Genomic DNA, 23,947 nt, shown 5'->3' on the forward strand with positions numbered 1-23,947 from the left:
ATTCGCACTATGTATTGTAGGTAAGAGAGGTTTTATATCAAAGACGTTTAATTCTTTTGATAATGGCTTTCTATAAACGGAACTGTGATTTACGACATCTTAGAACTTAACCTTTAAGGAGTTATCAAAAACCTTTAAAGTTTTGACCCAACTATCAAATACTTTTACGTTGCTTACAACTTTAGAAGTGTTATTGAATCTGTTGATATTTAGTTGGGATAATCCTTTTGACAATAGTATCTCCAACTCGTGCTAGCTCCCGAGTTATCAGCCATGCATATCAGATTATATTTGTAATATTTCCAATGATCTTTATCAACATTTCCTGAGTTTTCCTCATAAATGTGAATCGAGCGACGACTTTTATGGCTGGAAATATTCCGACAAAAATGAAAGTAAAATGTAAATAAAAATGAATGTAAATATAAGAATGATTTTATTTTGGAATATATGAACAGCAATGTTTGAAGCCAGTATACATGATCTCGCACAAATACAGCACTTGTGTATAGATATACAGGTTTGAACAGGGCACAAGAAATCTCTCTTTTCTTTTTTTTTTTTTTTTTTTTTTTTTTTGGTGCAATATGAACAATTTTACGTCTATTGAATATTTACAACTATGAAGAGTGCGACCAACATTTTCTTTAATGCAGTGAATACAATGTATTATTTTACGTATATATTAATATATTTAACACTTTTATATCAGGCGTTCGTTGTCGTGTTTAAAACTTTATATATAAACTTGAAACATGAACATGTGTTTAATTGTGTGTTTTCTAGTGATGGGTGATTATTTTTTTATGCTAAGATAGGACTGCGATTACACACTTTACAGTGACGGAAAAGTCGGAGGGAAATACCCGTGCAAATACCCACGCATGGTAATTTTAAAACGGTAGAGTATTATGTTAGCTTGTTTTTAAATACTTCCTCCTACTTTATTAATTCACGCTAGAGTAAGAAATACTTGTTTGTTGTCAGTTAAAAAAATCTCGTATCCAAACCAATGGAAATTTAAACCTTTAGAAAACATCATTGGTTCGACCTACTTACCAGCGCTTTTTGGAACTTTTTTTTTTTTTTTTTTTTTTTATCGTAATAATATATTTATTAATTTTGGACGTCATAACACTGGTGCACATAATTATATATAAATACAAGACTCCTATATGGTCCCATTTTTTTCTTTTGTAGACAACTGTATAACACTTAACCTACATCTTGAAAAAGGCCCATGGTGCACATAGCTCACCTAAGCTCCTTGCTTTATTTTTTTTGTAATTCATTTATTTTTTTGCTTTCACAATAAATAAACATTTACATATTAACAATACATGATAATATAGTATATACATATTTCAAGCAAGTACAAACATATATGTGTATATTTAGGAGTGCATATGTACATGTATAATGTGAAAGGTATTTAATTTCAAAAGATGGGGAGAGAGAAGGAGAGACAGAGAGAGAGAGAGAGAGATAAGGGGAGTAAGGGGAAGAATTTTGCCTGGTCTACTGATCAGTCTCAATCATTTCATATAAAGCAATTGTTATTTGTTAACTGTACATAATTAAAGCAAATCACATATATTCTGCCAGTATTTCTCATATTCAGTATATTTACAGCTTTTTAGCAACATAGATTTTTCTATATAAAATCTATCAATATGTTTTTTGACAGCACAAACATTTAGTTTTGGAGCCATTTTATACCTACTTGCAAATATGTAATACTTTACAATAAGTATTAGTAAATTTTGTACTTTGTATAAGTTTCTGTTATTGTATTTGCCAAATAGTATGGCTTGTCTATCACATATAATTGGTTTATTAAATTTATTGAGAAACCAGTTTTCAATTGCACACCAGATCTCCTTTACTTCAAAACATTCTACAAACAAGTGATCAATTGTTTCTATGTTACTTTTGCATTTTAATTTAAGTTTAAAAAGATAATTATTGGTAGGAATTGTTCTATGAAGTATTTGAAATTGTAACCATTGATACTTCGACTCTTTTGTTACCTTAAAGGGGAGCTCAAATATTTTATTCCATTCTATCTCATTAAGCAGATCACCATTCTCAACCCATTTTGATACTGAAGTGATTGGTACCCGTTTTTTTATCAATTAAAACATTGTACATATCTTTGCAGCCCTTTTCATTTTTTAAAAATATAGAAATTGATTTAGGGATAAAAGGCATAATTTTTTTTTTTAATTTCTTTTATATTTACATGTCTAGTTCTTTCTATGATTGCCTGTCTAAGACCTGCATATTCTACAATATTTGTTTTGATACCTGAATCACTGAGTGCCTTGAAACTTTTGAAGTTGCCATCAGAATCAAAAAGATCAATTACATATATCATACCAGGTTTAAAATAACTCTTCAAGAAGATGGAACTATTGTTTATTTTGATGTTTGGGTTATACCATATATACTCAAAGAGATCTAGCACTTTGTTAGGGGTTTCAATAATTTTAATCGCACTAGAAAACACTTCTTTCCAGAAATTATTATTTATTGTTTTACATATTGTGAGGACGTAGTCAGTCCCTCTTGACCATATATTACTAATATTTGTTTTCAACTCTGCCTCAAGTAATTGTACCCATTTCGAATTTGAGTGAAGAATTCTTCTAATCCAACTTGATTTTAAAGCTGTAATAAATTCTGTATAATCTATCATTTTTAATCCTCCGTTTCTATATTCTTGTATGATAGTATTTTTTTTTATTTTATGAATTTTACTTCCCCATAGGTAGCTGAAGATTTCTATTTCAAATTTCTTGATATATTCTGGGTCAGGGTTTGGTATAGTAAGTACCAAATGGTTCAACTTTGGTATAATCAAAGTTTTTATCACAACAAGTCTTCCAATAGGAGTTAACTTTCTTAATTTCCATTGATTTATGAGGTGCTTAATTTCAGATAATTTTGTGTTATAGTTCATTTCAACTACTTTAAGGTCTACAGAAAATTTAATCCCCAACAAATCAAAGGTTGTATTTTTCCAGTCAAGTTTCCATCTGGAATGATGGAAAACTTCATCTGAAATTTTTTTACTGCCAATCCATACCATTTTAGTTTTAGAGAAATTTATTTTAAGACCAGAGACATTGGCGAAGTAATCTAGTTCTCTGAGTATACCGTCCATGGATTCAGGTGATCCATCTGAGAACAATGAGGTATCATCAGCATACTGTGATAATTTGTATTCCTCACCCTCAATTGTTATTCCTTTTATATCTTTATTATTTCTTATGATTATTCCAAGGACTTCTGCACAGAGTAAGAAAAGATAAGGTGATATGGGGTCACCTTGCCTACAGCCTCTTTTGGGGTGAAAATACTCTGAGGTTATTCCATTTTGTATGACACAAGACTTTATGTCATTATAGAAGGTTTTTATCCAGTTCTTTATTGATGTACCAAAATTGAAAAAGTCAAGGGTTTCATATATAAAGTCCCAGGAGATTGAGTCAAAGGCCTTTTTCAAAGTCTATCAACATTAACAAACCAGGAATTTGATTATATTCTGTATATTGCATTAAATCATACACCAGCCTAATATTTTCCCCTATAAATCTTCCTTTTAAAAAACCTGATTGATCCCTATTGATCAATTTGTCTAAAAATATTTTTAATCTTCCAGCAATGCATCCTGAAGCTATTTTGTATAGAACATTTAAGAGGCTTATTGGACGCCAGTTTTTCAAATACTGTTTAGGCTTTCCAGTTTTTGGTATGCATGTAATTATGCCAAGTTTATTAGGTTCTGTAAACTGCATAATATCTGCAGAATTATTAATGGCTCTTGTGATAAAGCAGCCTAAATCTTTCCAAAAGAACTTAAAAAAACTCGTACGAGAAGCCATCTTGCCCTGGACTCTTATCATTTTTCAATTGTTTTAAAAAATTTAAAACTTCCAATTTTGTTACTGGACCTTCGAGACTATCTGATTCTTTCTTAGTAAGTTTTGGGATATCATAATCCTTTAATCTTTTGTGAATATTTTCTTTTTCTATAGTTTCTCTTTTTTTATATAGATTTTCATAAAAAAGTTTGGATTCATTTAGTATATCAAATTGATCAGTACAAATTGTACCATCTTCTTTTTCAATTTTTGGTATTAGCTTACTAATATAATTTCTTGATTCTAAACTTACAAAGTACCTAGAAGGTTTTTCTCCTTCTTCTATCCATTTGACTTTTGACCTTATACATTGACCTTTAAGTTTTTTCATTCTTATATCTTCAATTTCTTTTTGTTTGATAGTAAGTTCCTCAACTGATTGTTGTGTCATATTTTGTTCCAGATTGGAAATTTCTCTTTGTAACTGTAATTCTTTTTCACAAATTTTCTTTTTCTTAAATGTTGAATATGAAATAGATTTTCCTCTAATTTCCATAAGTAAAATATCAAGAAATGTCTGGTCACTAACCGTAAACTGTATTAAATCATTATCAATTGAAGGAATGCTTTCTACATTATAAACTAAACAGGAATATTGTATTTTGACTTCCTCAATTTTTTCCTTAATCAACTTAACATACTCTTTGTCAGTTAATAAAGTATTATTGAACTTCCAAAAACCTCTGGCCTTTTTAAATTCATTTCTTTTATAGCATAGGATCACTGGTGAATGATCTGATTGATAACTATTTTCATATTTTATGCAAGGATTCATAGTTAACATTGATTCTGAAATCAGAAAAAAATCAAGTCTAGATTGCTTAATAGGGTTCTTCTTTCTCCATGTATACCTTTTTAACATTGGATTATTTTCATGAAAGACATCTTTCAGACAAAAAGTGTCCATTAAGTTTAAGACTGATTGTCTTGATTTTGGGTTGTTTAAGTGCTTATAGTTCATGGAGTCTAACTCCTTATTTAGTATAAGATTAAAATCACCCCTTATAACAATATGTTGAGAAGAGTACATCTCTTCAATCTTATTTTGGATGTTCATATAAAAGTCTGGAGTGTCAGAGTTTGGACCATAGATATTGATCAGTAAGAAACTTATTCCTTCTACTGTGGCATCCAAAATGATATAATTCCCACTATCATCTTTGTATTGATTGTGAATTTCTATCTCACAGTTATTATTAAAAAATATAGCAACTCCTCTTGAATTTGGTCTAAAGGAGCTAAAGAAGGCCTTATATCCCCATTGTGTCTTTATCATATTTTCGTCTATGTCAATAAAATGTGTGTCTTGAATAAAATATACGTTGTAGTTTTTATTTTTAAAATATTTTAGAACATCTCTTCGTTTGTTCGTGTCTCCTAGACCTTGACAGTTTACTGTGAGAATTTTTAATTCATTTGCATATGTTTGATTAACCATTGTCGTAGGGAATTGACTGAGACAGACCAGTACCCCTAAGTAATTCAATCTTGCTTTCTAGACGTTCCGTCCCATTATCAATCCGTCCCTTAGTCGATTCGTCCCATTACCGATCCGTCCCTAGACTATCCGTCCCCTAGTTAATACGTCCCCTAGTCGATCCGGCCCAGAAAAAATAATTACTGTTTTTCCAAGCTATTTACAATACTGAATTGGTTTAATTCATCTGCGTATTTCATCTTCATGGTGTGTGCGCCGCTGATATCTTCTGTCATCAGGTAGGATGACAATTATATGCTGTTTTGATATTTGACAGCTTTTTCAAAGATCATTATACACATCACAATATTCGATAAAATGGGCTTCATTTTCAATACAAAGAATAGTTAGGTTACTGTAAGCTCGTAATTAATGATCAAAGGTTGCACAACAATGCAGTTATAAAACTGTTTTTACTCAGGTGTTTTCACAATGATCAGTGGACAGGGGACACACATTTACATTGATTGCTATACATATTTAAATAACGATGTTTCTACAATAGTTAATGAGCACACATTTTCATAACCATCGCACTTCAAACAAAAATTATAAATCCTAAATAAACAATTTTATTTACACGTCTAACTTCGGCAGGGGCCCTACTGGGCAGTCTGCGCTATAAATCTACTGTACACCATCTCCAGTTATCTAATTTTGATAACTAACTGCAATATATAAAACAGTGCGACATTTAACTCTGGACACGACAAAAGTCCGGAGTTTCGCCAACCCTTTTAATATTAAGGATACAAATAAACCCTTTACAAAAAACGATGGGATTTTATGTTCACAAGACATGCACCAACATTTACACTTGTAACTATTGTAGTTTTTAAGATATTTCACCTGAAATCAAAAAATCCCATGGGATTTTGGAGGGATTTTTAATCCCACTTGGGGGATTTTCACTCCCACCAAAAATCCTGTGGGAGAAAAAATATAATTTCTCCCATAGGATTTTAACTCCCATATTTAAACTTATTATGGGATACAATGTCCCATAGGAGGAATTGTCCCATAATGAACATGAAATGGCAGTAAATATCCTATTTGAGCATGAATGGGAATAGATATCCCAAATAAAGCACAGGATGGGATTTTTATTCCATGAATATAACAATAAAACAGAAAATTGTATCTTAAAAAGTGTTGTTTGTCATGATTCTTAAAATATACTTAAAAGCCAATGCATGACATTAATTTTTAAATATATATAGTAATTATAAACTCTTATGTGTCGGCCTATGTGTTTGTGAATAAATGTCTAAAAAACATGAGAGATAATAAAGGATATTAGAGCTCTGCATTACTAAACTTTTCCCCATGCAATTTTAATTGTATACATATAACCTTGCACAAAAATCTCCATATAAAATTGGACGGGACTATATTATTGCAACAAGCAGACAAGAACACTATGAAATACTCATTCACACACGGGCACTGTAAGTTAATGTAAATATATAGTATGTGCATGTATAAATATATATACATGCACATACTACATGTATCTATTTACATCAACTTCCATTGCCCGTGCATTCACATGCAGTTGCTCACATTCACTATTCACAACCCTTCATATGTCGTCAGGTGTTAAAATCTGTTCACAGGAACCGGTAATTTGTCAGTGTATTAATAATAGTGTGGGTATACCATATACCGTACCATCCCCTAATCAGCTGCTATTGGGGGGGAGGGGGGGGGGGGGCTACAAGGGCTGATACTTCACTCAAAACTTCGTTTCAAAATAGTTCTTAAAATTATCGTCACCCACCATCCTTGTGGTTTTATAAAGGGTAGCAGTATTATTACTACATATTAAATTACCAGTTCCTGTGATATGTTGTTGAATTACGGAATAGGCCTAACTTACAACTTGTTTACATATTCTAAAATTAGTGTTAAGTGCTTACGGTGAAAGATGAACTCTGCTAGGTGATGCTAAGTTGTTTAGTGAACCGAATCAGACATCTCAAATAAGATTCTCGATTATTTAACAACACAAGAATCGTTTTACAAAATGCATGCTTCGGTCCATCTTTCCCTCCCTTCTACAATCGTATTCATTCTCAAGTCAAAGTACTTTCTCCGATTGCTACCATTACCTTAAGCGTCGAAAAGACTTTGACAGGCGTGTCAGAATAAACGGTTAACAGACGTCTCGACTCTAGGGAAGTTCGGCTCTAAGTGTTCTAAACATCTCGAGCAATTTTATAGTGATAAACTTCTATGATTTTCGACATTTGTGTATCAATGTTTTATGAATATTGTAGACTTTTTTACTTATAAAGCAAAGCAATGTTATCGCAAATTTTTAGGTCTACTTACAAATGTATTAACCCCGAGATCCGCCACTAATTAGTTACACAAGTTGTGTGGTTACAACAGTCTTCACTTATCATTTTAATTTCATTGGATGATAAAATAGATGACGTTAATATTTTTGAATACCTTGTATACGCAAAAGAATTTAACTATACGATGTTTATTTTTCAAATTATAACTTCAGTGGCGAATGGGCGGATCCCCCGTCCCATTCCCATCCCTCACGCATAATACTAATTATTTCCCCAGCCACTTAATGACCAGATATACACGACTATTGAATGTAAAGCACTTTTCAGTCATTGTGTACTCCCAATTAATTAACAATCTACCCTCGTAAATCATAATCGTTACGCTTCGTTGGACATGAAACCTTAAATCAATCCATTGACACTACTTAGTCAACGATTTTGTATTGTGATACATTTCTATGATTTCGGACATTTATATATCAGGATTATCTGATTTATTTACCAGTGTTCAAAAAGCAAAGTACATGTACCGTTACAACGATTTTATACCTACTTCTTATAATACCCCCCTGGATCCGCCACTAGCTAAATTAATTCTGGTGATGCCTATAACAGCGGTACGTACATGTACTCACCTATCATTCTAACTTATTGAAAGTTAAAATAAATGTAGATATAATGTAAACATTTTGAATACTATATATATATATATATCATATGATGAAGGCATGCCTTCATCATATGATGTTATGATGTTTATTAACTTTAGTGGTGGATAACCGAGAACGACACCCCACCCCTACTTCGCACAATTCAATTTCTAATATTGACAAGCGGCCCATTTTGACCAGATAGACATTACCCTTGAACGTAAAACACTGGTCAGTCATTGTGTATTTCTAATAAACAAACTTCATCATTGAATACAGACCGTTATGTTGCCACTGACACTACTTAGTCGTGAGTTGATTTTGTAGGTGATAGATTCCTATGATCTTTACTCGTATGTTTCATTGCTTATTTGGAGTTTTTATTTGTTTGGTTTTTCCCCCTTCTTCTTCTTCTTCAAGAGCAAAGTATTGATATTGCAGTTTAACCCCCTGGAACCGCCAGTTATTAGGTAGACGTATTGTGTTGATCTACTAATTAGGTAAATGAAGTCAATGGATATCTGCGGTAATATTTAGCGTTATTCACTTAATATTAGCTTCCTAACTATATTGAAAGTTGAAATAAACAACGTTAACATTTCGAATACTTTAAATATCTAGGATACATAATCATACGAGGATTATTTTTTAATATTTTGAAATTAGAAAAACAACTTTAGAGGCGGAGGAGCGGAAGCCATCCCTCTTCCTGCAGGATTTATGGTCCAAAATTGACAAAAGGCTCGTTTTGACCAGATAGAAATGGCACTTTCAAACGGAAAATATTGGTCAGTCATTGTGTACTTCCAATTAAAAAAACTACTCCCATTGTAACTCTACTTAGTCCCTGGTATTCTACAATGTACAATTTGAATATTTCATATCTGTATGGTATAAACAGTCACACGATGTTTAGTTCGGAAATAAAAAAAAAATGTAGTGGGGACACTGGTCAGTCATTGTGTATTCCCAATTAACAAACTACCCTTTTAAATCCTACTCGTTACGGTTCGTCAGACATGACAACATATCCGAACTAGTCTTGTATGTATGGATGTACTTGTTTATTGTAATTAAGGTCTGCTTCGCAATGAAAACCTGTTATCATTGACAATTAATTGTTATTCCACTTAGTCATCGATTTTTTATGTGATACATTTCTATGATCACGGACATTTATATATATATCAGGGTTGTCTTGTCAGGGTTTATTTATCATTATTCCAAAAGCAAAGTACTGTTATCACGATTTTATGCCTACTTCTTATCCCTCTGGATCCGCCACTAGCTAGATAATTTTGGTGATGCCTATAACAGCGGTACTCATCTATCATTGTAACATTATTGGAAGTTAAAATACAAGTAGATATAATGTTAACATTTTGAATACTTTACATATATACATGTTAAGGAATTCATCATATGATGTTTATTAACTTTAGTGGTGGATGACTGAGAGCGAACATCCCCCTCTCCCTCGCACAATTCAATTTCTAGAATTGACAAGTGGCCCATTTTTACCCTTGAACGTAAAGCACTGGTCAGTCATTGTGTAATTCCAATTAACGAACTTCACCATTGAGTCCTGACCGTTACGCTTCGTCAGACACTAACCCACTAATACTACCTAGATACTGATTTTGTACGTGATAAATTCCTGTGATCTTTACTAGTATGTTTCATTGTTTATTTGGAGTTTCTATTTGTTTGGGTTTTCTATTTTCTTCTTCTTCAAAAGTAAAGTATTCATATTGCAATTTAACCCCCTGGATCCGCCACTTTTTTTAAGTAAATGTATAAATATAATTGTGTTGATCTATAATAATTAGGTAAATGAAGTCAATGGATATCTGCGGTAATATTCAGCGTTATTCACTTAGCTTCCTAACTATATTGGAAGTTGAAATAGACAACGTTAACATTTTGAATAATTTAAATATTTAGAATAGATAATCGTGTTTATTTTTGAATATTTTGAAATTTAAAAAAAAAAACTTTAGCGGCGGAGGAGCAGAAGCCACCCCTCCTCCTGCAGGATTTATTGTCCAAAATTGACAAAAGGCTCGTTTTGACCAGATAGAAATGGCACTTGAACGGAAAATACTGATCAATCACTCTACTTAGTCCCTGATATTCTATACAATGTACAATTTCAATACTATATGTACAGGAAATAATCACACGGATATAAAAAAAAATATAGTGGCCCAACTGGTCAGTCATTGTGTGTTCTCAATTAACAAACTATCCTTTTAAATCCTAGTCGTTACGCTTCGTCAGACACGACAACATAACAGATTGACCCTAACCGAACAAGTCTTGTAATTAAGGTCTTCTGCTCCCAAATGGAAACCTGAATAAGATATCATTAAGGTCTTCCGTTTCCAACGGAAGATTCCGTTGTTCTTGACACTACTTAAATAATAATAATAAAATTAAAAAAAATAGTGGTCCCACTAGTCAGTCATTTTGTATTCCCAATTAACAAACTACCCTATTAAATTCTACACGTTACGCTTCGTCAGATACGAGATCATAAGTCATTGACCCTAACCTATCTAGTCTAGTATATGTGGGTTTTTTGTTTACTGTAATTCAGGTCCTCCGCTTCCAACTGAAGACCTCATTGTTATCTCTGTTATCATTATGGTCTTCCGCTTCCAAAGAAAGATTTCGTTGTTATTTTTGACACTACCTAGAGACATAATCTCGAACATTTATGTATTGATGATTTGTTGTTTGTTGTAATTTTTGGTGGAAGCTTTACTGGAGTTGAAATAGTTACGGTTGATATTGGAAATAGATTTTACAATGAAGAACTAATACTGTCTTCATTACTAGGAAAACTTTAGTAGCGGACTGATCAAAGCACCCACCCTTTCCCCAACCCCTCGACCAGCCATCACGTATAGTTCATTTTCCAAAATATATAGATGCAACACTTGATCGTAAAATAGTGATCAATCAATGCATATTCCTAATCAACAAAATACCTTTAAAAGTGCGACATTTAACTCTGGACACGATAAAAGTGCGGAGTTTTTTGTCTATGACAACCACATATTTTCTTCAATAAAAACACTGAAATTTCACTCTGTCATTAAATGTACGTATACGACGCGATCTAATCAAGCCGGCATAGAGGCGCCCCATGCGAAAATTACCCTTATCAAATGTTACATACTTCGGATTTTTATTGAGCTTAATCCTAAATATTGCACATCTAGATAATTTTCCAAAAATATATGAAACTTTTTACTTGTATCAAAATTCTTTCTGTTTTATATCTTCTAAATTTTACCATAGAGTTAACTAACAGTCTCACTTGCGGAATTAAGGGGTGTGGAGATCGCACCCCCCCCTCCCCCAACATCTTTTCAAAGATAAGAATTTAATGTGCTTGAAATTGCTCTGCTTCAATATTTTCTCCCGTAAGGGAGGGGGACAACCCCTCCCGAACCACCCTAACCGTGATTTGGTTAGTCCTCAATTGCAAAGCCCCTGTAGTCCAATATCCAGTATCCAGTTAATGTAGGGCTTTTACATGTAATATGTATATCAGATATGTTTTATCCCGTGGGGATCCGGTGTTGTATCATAGACCCCCCCCCCCCCCGGAAAAACGGGCCCGGAATTGCGCCCCAGCATATAATTTCCCCCTATGTACAAAGTCAAATCACCCTGGTATATATAGAACACCCCCCCCCCCCCTGTTTCCGGATTTCATTTGTTATAATAGTTTAAGGAAATAGATATACGCTCATTAATATTACGATATTCATAAAACAAACGAATATTTTTTGTTGTTGACATGAAGTTGGATTTACACGCTGAAAACTTTGAAATGCATATTGTAAATACAATATGCTTACCAAAAGACTTTAACGATGGTCAATATAAGTAGGATTTTTCGTAAAAAATCGACTATAAGATGTATAATTAAAATATTTGAAAAGTAAAATAGATGAACTGTATAAATAAAAGTTATTAAATTTTCTCGTTTATTTAAATTAAAAAAATCATTTAAGTTCTTCCCAACTTTACTAATTCAAATGTTAGATACTAGTAAATAACGATAAAGACTTTTAAGATGTCTGAATGAATTTTGATATACCATTACACGATTTGAGCAATTTCCATTTTATAAAAAATCATAAGATGATGATTGTTCACGATACACACACACAAAAATAATCAGAAGAATTACTGGGTCTAAGTAAGCAAGATAATTCTAGTAATAGAAATGGAAACAGATACATAGCTAAAATGTAAGAATGGGGGTGTACTGTCATTTAGGGGGAATTTCTATATTGGGACGGTTTTTCCAAGGGGGGTTGGGTTGGACCCGGGTTAATTCTTCGTAAGGGGAAATTCTATTCCAGGCCCATCTTTCCGGGGGGAATGTCTATCCCGGGCCCGTTTTTCCGGAGGGAAAGTCTATGCGGGGGAGAATCTTATGCTTTACAACACCGGGTAGAATAGGTCCTCAGTACTCCTTGCCTGTCGTAGGAGACGACCCAATGGGACAGTCCTTCGGATGAGAACGCAAAAACCGAGGCCCACTGTCTCAACTTCTGTGGCACGATAAATTCCCTCCATGCTCAAAGGCCGTAAGCACCGAGCATAGGCCTATGTTTTCAGCCCTTCACCGGTAATGGTGACGTCTTCATATGAGTGAAAAATTCTCGAGAGGAAACTTAAACAATATCCTATCAATCAAATCTGAGTCTGTTTTCATATCCATGTAACGTGTGTCTCTAGTACTTAATACATTCTAAGGAACTAAAGATCATGCACCCAATGTTGGGAATGAACTAAGTAAACTTAATTTGTACACTTTTAATGCGATATAGTTTTATACTTTTTTTTCATTAATGTATATTAAATATGCGCATGCCAAATATACAGCTTTTAAGAATAAAGATATGCAATCAAAATACTTTAGAGAGTAATGGTGCTAGTTTTTGCAATAAAAAGAAGAGAGAAAAAAGCGGGAGCTTTCATAGGCATTGTCCCCTGGAACCACCCAGGACTTTGTCCTGGACTTACTGAGGTCTAAAGGCGGTCTTTAGACCCACCCACCCAGCAATTTCTCCGGGCCCCAAACTGAAATATTGCACCCGCCTCTGAATACAATACATAATTCATGGTTATCTTGCTTTAAAATCAACAAATGTAAATTCATGTAATACTACACAATTGTCTATTACTTGAATGTGGCCATTTGCATGGATCTTGAGAGATAATTCAATTATCCCCTAGATTATAACGCGAGAGTCTGAAGGATGGAGCCAGTCAGACAGCAGAAAGGCATGCGCATGTGCACGCGTGTAGATTCTTCTTTTCCAATATAATTTCATACTAGAGCATTACACACCCGTTTTTATTTGTCAAACTGCGTTTTGGAAATCTTCAATTCAAAATACCCAGTCTAAGCTTCGATGATTCTGGCTGTATGAACTTCGTAATATTAGGGGTGGGTCCAGGAAATGCGGTTACAGGGAGGGGGCGCCACTTTATGAGGCAGGGGGTCTGGGGGCCGCCTTGAGGCCCACAGTGGATCCAGAGCAAAGCGCTGGTGGAGTTCAGGGGGGCGAAGCCCCTGGAAGCTCCGGGATTTTACAGGGCTTGAAATATGTCTTCTATTTAGTCATTTGTGAAATTAATAAAATGACTCAAATTTTATGGGTTTTAGAACAAAATTAAGTTCTCCCAATAAAGTAATGCAAGAAATCAAAAGATTTTGTCATTTATTTCTCCGGGAGTGGAAGAAATTATTGCTTCTTTTATCGTTTAGTACATTTTTCTAAACAAGATACCGCGATTTACCTTAAATTTGAAAATTTTAGGGGGGGGGGGTTGCACTGAATATAGGTGTATGGAAATGTATAGATCTATGTACGTGCATTTTAATAACCAATTGGGACTTCACTTCAGAGTAACACAAACTGGGACTAAAGCATGCAATTCCTAACACTAAAAGCTGGTCTGAATCCCCCCCCCCCCACTCGCTTATATACCCTACAAAATTTACCTGCAATATTACATAGTATTTACTAATGTCAATTATTATAAGTTCTTTTCATTAAAAACATGGAATTTACAAATGGATGAAAAATACAAATTTCACTACATAGACTTAGGTGTACAAGTGGTTTTCGTCAAGTTTCCGCACTCATTTTTCATCTTGATAGCTTTCTCCCTGCAAAAACTTGGTGTGTCCTGCTGAAACTTGATATATCTACGTTGTTTTCAAGTAGTTTCCGCAACGACAATTTGCTGAAAGCTGATCAAGTTTGCGCAAATTTCGGTTTGCAGAAACTGTTCTGTTTTAGTATGCACATTGCTATACTGATAGTCTACCGCAAAGTTTTGATAAGTTTCCGCAATATTTTAGTTCTGTATCAGTTTGTACAATATGGTGTATACCAATTTTCAGCTTTGTGGAAACTTACTGAGACTTTATCATCGCCATGTAATTATAATAGGATGTTTGTGTTGCAATCAATATATAGAATTTTTAAAAAGATAACTGAAAACACTCGGACTAAACGCAAAGACAGCCTGTTACATGTATATTATAATTTGCGGAATGTGTTTTTCCCCTTTCGTTGTTAGTCTCACCCCCTCCCTTTGGAGGGATGGTGGTGGTGGTGGTGTCCATTTGTACTAATGAAGTATCACCTATAAGGTGTCAGTATATTCTGGTAGATTATTGCAATATACATCAGTGGCGGATTTAGAGGGGGCGTAGGCGGAGAAATAAATGACAAAATCTTTTAATTTTTTTAATTACTTTATTGGGAGAACTTAATATTCCCCCCCCCCCCCCCCAAAAAAAAAAACCTTAAAATTTGGGTCATTCTATTAATTTCACCTTATTAAATTGATAGAAAATACATGTAGTACAAATGACTAAATAGGAGAAATATTTCAAGCCCCATAAAATTTGTAAAACCCAGGAGTTTCCGGGGGCTTCGCCCCCTGGGCCCCAACCAGGGCTTCGCCATGGACCCACTGCCTCATAAAGTGGCGCCCCGTAACCACAATTCCTGGATCCGCCCCTGTACATGTAGATATGAGGAGATACTGTCTGTATAAGTTGATAGCTCATCAAACGCACCTCCTGCGATGTGAAAGTGAAAATAGCTGCAATCCTCGCCGGCGGAATTATGGTAAGGTTCAATTTCAGCAACTATTTGCGATAATGTGCTCCACGAAGATTTCCTTAAAGATTACAATTATTCTAAATGAACCCTGTGCTTCCTAATCCCCGTAATGTAGTTCTTGTTCATCAGTGGCGGATCGAGAGGGTTGTAGTCACTCCACTTTACTTCCATAGTTTTAAACAAAACTGGTCATTTTACCAGTTTGCGATATTCACCCCTCTTTGGGGCCGGGGCGGAATAGGCACAAACTTGGGTCGCAATCCGCTCATCCTTTAAACAATTCCTGGATGCGCCCTTGCCCACAGGCACCTAAATATGGATATTACTACCCCCCCCCCTCAACTTTTTTTCATATTTTTTTTATGGGAATAATTTCTCTGAAGTGTATGAATTCGTAGTCTATTTCATCCCTCTTCGATTCATGTAATCGTTTCACGTGTTTTTTTTTGTAAGCTTTAGAGATTGTCCTTCTACCGGTATAGAGATTGGCCTTCTACCGGTATAATAAAATTCATTTTATTATATACCAGTAGAAGGCCAATCTCTAAATACATGTATCCATACTTCTGGTGCCTGTGCCCTTGCCCGTGGAGAACAATACGTAAAGTGCACTTGTAAATATATTACCATTTTGTCTGTAATGATATTTCAGGGCCGTAAATTAACCTTCAATTTGGAGGAGGCAGGAAATTAGGCGGGGGTCTGGGGGCCGCCGAGGCCCCCAGACGCTGAGCACATTTTGTGCACACTGAACACGTTTCGTGCAAAATCCTTGATTCTAGGGCCTTCTAAGATGTTACTTGACTAACTCATTCTAAAAGAAAGATTTGGAATGCTTTTTAAGGGAGGTATCATGTTCTTAGTTATTGGAAACAACATAAATTCTAATGAACTTTAAATTTTAATTTTTTTTGGCTCAAAAGTTGGAGGAGGCAGCTGCCTCCTCCGCCTCCATGTAATTTACGGCCCTGTATTTACGGGTGTATTCAATACCACCTCCTAATAAAAACACGGGGGTGGGGGGGTGGTATCGTATAGACTCTCATTATTATCATTACAAACAAAATTACCGGTTCCTGTGATTAGACAAATATTGATTTATATTCACAAAATAAAAATTAAATCAAAATCGGAACCAGGAAAGCTTAATTGATTCCCAACTACATGGAAATGGACATAAGATTTTAATAGTGATATTGTTTAGCTACAGTTCATAATGCATAAGATATAATTGCAAAAGTCTATCTGTTAGTTGGATAATATCTTGTATACAATATAAGAATTTCATAAGTTAACATCAGGGACCTATATACTAACTAGTATATAGGTCCCTGTTAACATCAACACTGTTCCAAGTATCTGCTTTAAATCATTACTTCTTTTTACTGGCTAACAATTTATATTTCTATTAATTTGTCTTGAAAATGAAAAATCCATCGTACCACTGGACTTGTTTATAAAATGAAATTGATCCAACTTCGCCCCAAAATCACAGATTAAACAGTGGCGGATCTAGACCTCACTGTGTGTGTGTGGAGGGGGGGCTTTTTTGGTCAAGCAAAGGAGATATGGTTTTGGTATTAAATGTCAATGAAAATTGAAACATCCATACTTCTTCATTATACTAGCCCGAATATTTAGAAATAATTGTCAAAGTGCACAAATGATCTTACAAAGATTTGGCCTAAAAGCAAAATATGCTTGACCTGGACCATTTAAATTGGCTTTAAAAGTGTTTCAGGTGTTTTCCCCCAAAAAGTCACTAAAATGATTTTAAAAGATTTGAGATGACCTTATAGAAATTAACAAATTTTGCACTAATCAAAATTTATAATCCATAGTTTTGAAATGTTTGAGTGGAGTATGAATGGTTGGTATGAGTGATTATATATCAATTGTACATCTTACCTTTAAAAGTATATATTATAATGCACTTAATTTCTATTTGTACAAATAAATTTAAAAAAAATTAAGCCTAAAAAAAATAATTTAAAAAAATTATTATAATCCGAGGATTAATGTGCATTAAATTATACTTTGTTGTACAATATGAAAAAGATACAAATTAAACAAATATTAGAAAGAGATTACATATCTTAATGGTAGTATAAGTTAACCACATTCACTAACTGCAAAATTGTAGCTCTCTGAGAAAATATTGGGACAGATCTGTACCAATGAATATTTTCTCAGAGAGCTACAGTTCTGCAGCTATTGCATTCACATGATTATGAATTTCACAATATTTCATATGAATTTAAACGTAAAAATTAAAATGTATCCTTTGTCTTTGTATTGGGTGATGTATATTGCAACATAATTTTCAATGTTCATGCTGAGAATTGCTTTGCCATTATTTTCCAAATATCACCATATAAGCCTACAATATTACATATTATGTATCAAATGAATTATTTATAATATTGACTGAAATAGCATGATATGTTGATCATGATATGAAATGCTTATAAAAGTATTAGATGGCAAATTACAACCTCACAAAGTCATTCACCCAGTAATTGTAGATAAGGAACAATGAGAAACAAAGTCAGGGGCTTGCTGAGCTGTAAAGAACATCCCATGTGTATTATACACAAAGGGATTAGTTGGGGTAAAATTCACCAGACAAAACCTGGGTACAGATATAAAAAAAAAATGGACAAAATGACCATGCAAGGACAAAGTCAATATTAGAAGTTTATTAAAGCATAATAACAAAATGTCACAGGACATAATACTGATTTTTATATAAATTCAGGGGGGAAATCTGTTCCTTTTGTAAAGTTTACAAAAATGCATGTGTAAAATATATGTTATATTTTTATGAGATTGTTTTTCAATTTTATACTATAGATTTTGATAATTATTATTAAATGCTTATTCCTTTTATCATATCTATTGCAAAATATGAATTAAAATAGGATTTTCTTTTACTGATATAGAATACTAATAGGCTTTGTAATCATTGGGTTTACAAATTGCTACACAAGATCTGACATTTTTCACATAGCTTCTGCGTGCATGCATGTCATTTGATTCCATATCAACATATCAATTAATAAGCAAGATTCAAAATGTGAAATTACTTTGAAAAAAAAACAAAACACAACAAAAAACTTGATGACTGATAATCTATAATATGCATGATAGTTCAAATTTTCTTATGAATATATATGTATATCAAATGATATGTCAGAACAATCAATTTGCTATTATTGTACGTACATGTATATGCTTTCATAATTTTGCTGTTGTGTGATAATGAAATATTGTCAAATTAAAAAAAAATGTGAAATTACAATTTATTGTCCTTAGGTTTGTAATCAAGAATGAAGGAGTAAATGATAACCTAGTGGTGGATCCAGAGGGGGTGCTGGTTCAGGAAATTTTGCTAAAATAAAGTAAAAATAACACATTTTGAGGGTGGACCCCCCTCCCTTGATAACCAAAATTAATGGTAAAATTCTCCTCTCTCAAAAATTCCTGGATCCATCCCTGTAAGCATTAGACAATCATTAATTTGTCATTCCATTATTCATAATTTCTTCATTGGACACATGGAGGCCAACTCTCACATGTGTGTATATAGACATAATTCTAATTATTTTGAAAATAAAGAGGTCAAAGTACCAATTGAATTCAATATGATATATATAAAGAATATCTTATCATGGATATAAAGATTAAAACATTTCAATCATGTTAATTAATAGATTTTTAGGTCAATTGATTCTCTCATGTGACCTATTGCTAGTGGTCAGCTTCTGTTGTGACAGTAAACAAAACATCAAGCTTGAAAATATCATGATTCCTAGGGTAGAAATTCTGACTCCAGGAGGAACCAAACTTGATATATAGTGTTTATGTGTAAAACATTTAAATTTAGATAACATCTTCCTTAATGCTATTGATACTTTTAGGTAAAGAAGGAACAGGTAATTGTAAATTTCATGACCTCTATCAGTGATAATAATAATAAAATTTATATACATGCAGCCTTATATAAAACAGTTTATTACTCTAAGGTGCTTTACACAATCTGATTAAAATAAGATCTTTGATCCGCTCCGTTATTGTTATGGAGAGGATCAAAGATCTTATTTATAACAATAACGGAGCGGATCAAAGATCTTATTTTAATGAGATTGTGCTTTACAAGGGCAAGAAGAGGAATGCATCAATAAAATAGAATTAAATGACATTATGACAACTTATACATGTATCTGTAAATTAAATTATCAAAATAAAACACTAATGGCTAAAAGTTGGTTGGTTTTTTGTGTGGGTTTTTTTTTGGTATTTGATAATTAAAAACACAGTTTATATATACATGTTAGAATCTAAAGGTTTTGATACTAGCTTTAAAATAGATGGAACCAAAAATGGTCATAGTAATTACATGTCTTTATGATTTAAAAGAATCCTTCTTTAATTTTGTTGACACTAGAATATTATAAATGATGGATGCATTGTCAAGAAAAACAGAAAGATGTACAAAAATTGTGACACTTGCAACTCCAGGGTTCTGATTCAAGGTCAGATCCAAATAGTGTTAAAAGTGTATATCAAGTTTATAATTGTAAAATGTTTCATCAGTATAGACGCTTTTGGGGGAATGAATTACACCTTATACATGTATTATACTTCTACTGAATATTAGAATTTAGCATATAAATGCATGCCTAGAGCAAGAAAAGTTACTGTATTATATAGATTTCATTCATATTGAGGTTAGTAATACTTTTAACTAAATAACTCAGGTATTTAGTTAAGGTCAGTGTCTTGTTGATATTTTTGATGTGTGTATGCATGTACGTGTATGTGTGCGTGTGTGTGTGAAATACAAAAAAATCCATAAAGATTTGTTTCAGAGTTTTGAGTAGTGATCAGTTTTAGCAATCATCAACAGCTAGGGTATGAATCTGTACACTCATCTTTGTTAATTTCTAAAAAGACTTAAATTGCATTTCAAAAGTAGTCAAGTGTTATGTGAAGGAGATTTGAGGAACATATGTTCCTGCTAAATGTGTGTGATCATACATTTGGGGTGTCAATGGATGGAAAATCATCTGAAGATCGAAGTTTTGAAGAAATTGAAATACTTTATTGAATATTAATCAATCTTATTTTCATTCTAAAATCATGTACTCAAAGGAATTTTCTTTCAATTACATATGTAAGTGCATTAAATTGAATTATTTTTCTATTTCTTACTTACATTTAAAACAGTTATGTTTGTCATTTTGTTTCTCAAAGTAGAAAATATTTTCATGTAGATTTTTCTTCCAAGATTATTATTCCTTAGATTTCAATTTAGAACATTCAAGTAAAAGAAAATAAGACTCTAAAAAAGGAGGTCTCCATGTGAATTGAGAGAAAGAAACGGAAATTATAAATTCTGTGGTGACATTAAATTTCATTTCATAATTTTGCCAGCTATAATAAGGTATGATATGAGATTCAGGGTGGTACAATTATGTGCATACATGTACCTTGTATCTCCAATTGAAAATTGATTGCTTTAAATCAATTTCAACATTATGAATATCCTACAAAAGTAAAACATAATGATTTTAAAGTTTAAAAAACACATTGTTTCACTCCTGAAACCTTGACCTCACATGGATATATATTGGTATTTAGTGTTGGTAGGTTTTGGTTCTTTTTGGGTGGATTTTGGATAATGTAGTGAATTTCAGTTAGTTGTAGCACAGTAACATGGAGTGAGCTTGCTTGCTTCCTGATATCTAGTCAATCACTTTTTAAGACATACATATTTTTCAAACTTGCATTGCACATATTTGTTTACATTTTTGGTAGGAGTGTTTTATATGCTCACTATATATGTCATCTTCATATATAGATGTGTAATTGTTTGCAAAAAGAGGAGACATCTAAATTCCTAATAAAAATGATAATTACATTTAAATCATAATTGTGCACTTCATGTACTTTTTACATGCAAAATCATTTCATATAATTATATGGTTTTTGTATTTTCTGTCCATATCTGTAAGTCTGTCTGTCACAAAGTCTTAAATTGTGCATTAAAATGCTTCTCCTCCTGTATGGATTATCTGATAAACTTGAAACTTTGTACAATGCTTCATTGCCATTTGCAGATGTGCACATTGTTGGGAGAGGATTTATTGTTATCCTAAAAGTTATAGTGGTTCGATCCAAGAGGGATGCGGGTGTAAAATAGCTTGTGACCATTTCTCCTAGTTGCAAACATATTGCAGAGTCTTGAATTTTTTTTTTTTTTTTTTTTTTTTTTTTTATACAATACTTCATTATCATTTAATGATGTCGAGATTTCTCTGACCCAGGAATCTAATATTTTCCTAAAATCTACAGTGGATCAAAAACAAGTATTTTAAGTGTTTTTTTTTTACCCTTTATTGAATAATCTTTGTAAAATTGCATGTGCAAAAGTAAAGATGCTTTGAAAATTCAATTACAAAATTAAACATTTCACTGGTTTGTTAAGGTACTCACTACACTAAAGCTTTATGACACTATGTTACAAGATGGCGATTTAAATGTTTTGGGAAAGTATTTGTATTGATCGATTTATTCGTCTATAACACCATAGCTAAGTGGTTAATTAATAAAGCATTGGGCAAGAGAGAGAGAGAGAGAGCATTGGGCTGGTGAACTACAGATCTTGAGCTCAAATCCACCAGTCTTTTGTTCATGTGTTGAAATAATATTTTTGAAAATCATGTTTTTATCCAAATTTGCATTTTTTGCTGTTTTTGGCATACACACTTATTGTATATCATCAGATCTTTTTTAAAATATTAAATCTATTTGTACTGATTTGAGAAACTATTTCCCGGTGTAGTGAGCCACCTTAAATGTAAACATAAAAAGACTCCAGTCTTTGTTTACATAACACAGAATGAAGGCTAAAATATTGCTTTTATTCCTGCATCCAGAAGGTTAAAATTTTGGCTGTGAACACAGATTCAGTTATACTTTTCATGTTTAACATTTAAAAAAATGAAAACAAAATAAAAAAAAAAAAAACCAAAAAAAACGTAAACGTCCTGTTTGAGAATTTTTCACTTGTATGGAGACGTAACCATTGCCAGTGAAGGGCTGCAACATTTAGGTCTATGCTCGGTGCTTATGCCCCTTTGAGCAGGGGTGGATTAATATTGTGTCACACATTTAGGTAATGTCATATAACTGTAAACAATGTCTCTAGAGGATTTGGGTGTTGCTCAACCGGAAATGTAATAAATGAATGCATAAGATTGGATCATACTTCTTTTTGGACTAGAACATCCAGGACTGAACTTTCTTAGGGTCGAGATGTCTGTTAACCGTTTATTCGTATTTACCTGTCAAAGTCTTTTTGACGCTTCAGGTATAGGAGAAAGTACTTTGACTTCAGAATGAATGTGATTGTCAGAGGGAGAATGATGGACCGAAGCATGCATTTTGTAAAATGATTCTTGTGTTGTTAAATCTTCGAGAATCTTGTTGGAGATGTCTGATTCGGTTCACGAAACAACTTATCATCATCTAGCAGTAGCAGATTTCACCGTAAGCACTTAATTAACACTAATTTTAATATATTGTAAACAAATTGTAACTGTAAGCTAGGCTATTCCAAAATTCCACAACATATCAGAGGAACCGGTAATTTAGCCTGTACATAATGATAAGAGTAGGGGTATATACCACACACCCCTAATAAAAGCACTGGGATTACTGAATCAGAATGACAATTGGGGTGGGGACGATAAAAGCAGAATTTTCGAATTATTTTGAAGCGAAGTTTTGAGTAAGAAATGGTGCCATTCCTTTTGGGTTATTTTTTTCATTGGGGATGGTACCATAGGGCCTACTATTATTATTACAGACAAAAATACCGGTTCCTGTGAATATTCACACCTGACGACCTGTAAAGGGTTGTAAATAGAGAATGTGAACAGCTGCATGTAAATAAGTTAGTGTTCTAACTGCATAATTTAATACCGTTCAATTTTATTCTAATATTTTTGTGATAGGGTTATATGTATACAATTGAAATTGCATGGGAAAGAGTTTAGTAATGCAGAGCTCTAATATAATTTAATTTCTCATGTTGTTTAGACATTTATCCATTAACACATGTATAGGTCTACATAATTTAGGAATGTAATTACTAGATACAAAGTTAATGTCATTCCTTAGCTTGCAAGTACATTCTTAAGAATCATGACAAACAACACTCTTTAAGATACAATTTTCTGCTTTATTACTATATTCATGGGATAAAAGTCCCCATCCTGTGTTTTATTTGGGATATTTATTCCCATTCATGCTCAAATAGGATATTCACTGCCATTTCATGTTCATTATGGGACATTTCCTCCTATGGGACATTGTATCCTATTTTGAATTTAAATATGGGAGTTAAAATCCTATG

General features: G+C 33.0%; 1 long non-coding RNA gene across 4 annotated transcripts in view; it reads right to left on the reverse strand.

Annotated features, from left to right (window-relative positions):
* LOC130051962 (uncharacterized) overlaps positions 1-23,947 on the reverse strand; it is a 28,830-nt gene that overhangs the window by 2,406 nt on the left and 2,477 nt on the right. The gene's annotated exons all lie outside the window — the stretch shown is intronic.

The sequence above is a fragment of the Ostrea edulis genome, chromosome 2 (genome assembly GCF_947568905.1).
Source record: "Ostrea edulis chromosome 2, xbOstEdul1.1, whole genome shotgun sequence".
NCBI classification, from domain to species: domain Eukaryota; kingdom Metazoa; phylum Mollusca; class Bivalvia; order Ostreida; family Ostreidae; genus Ostrea; species Ostrea edulis.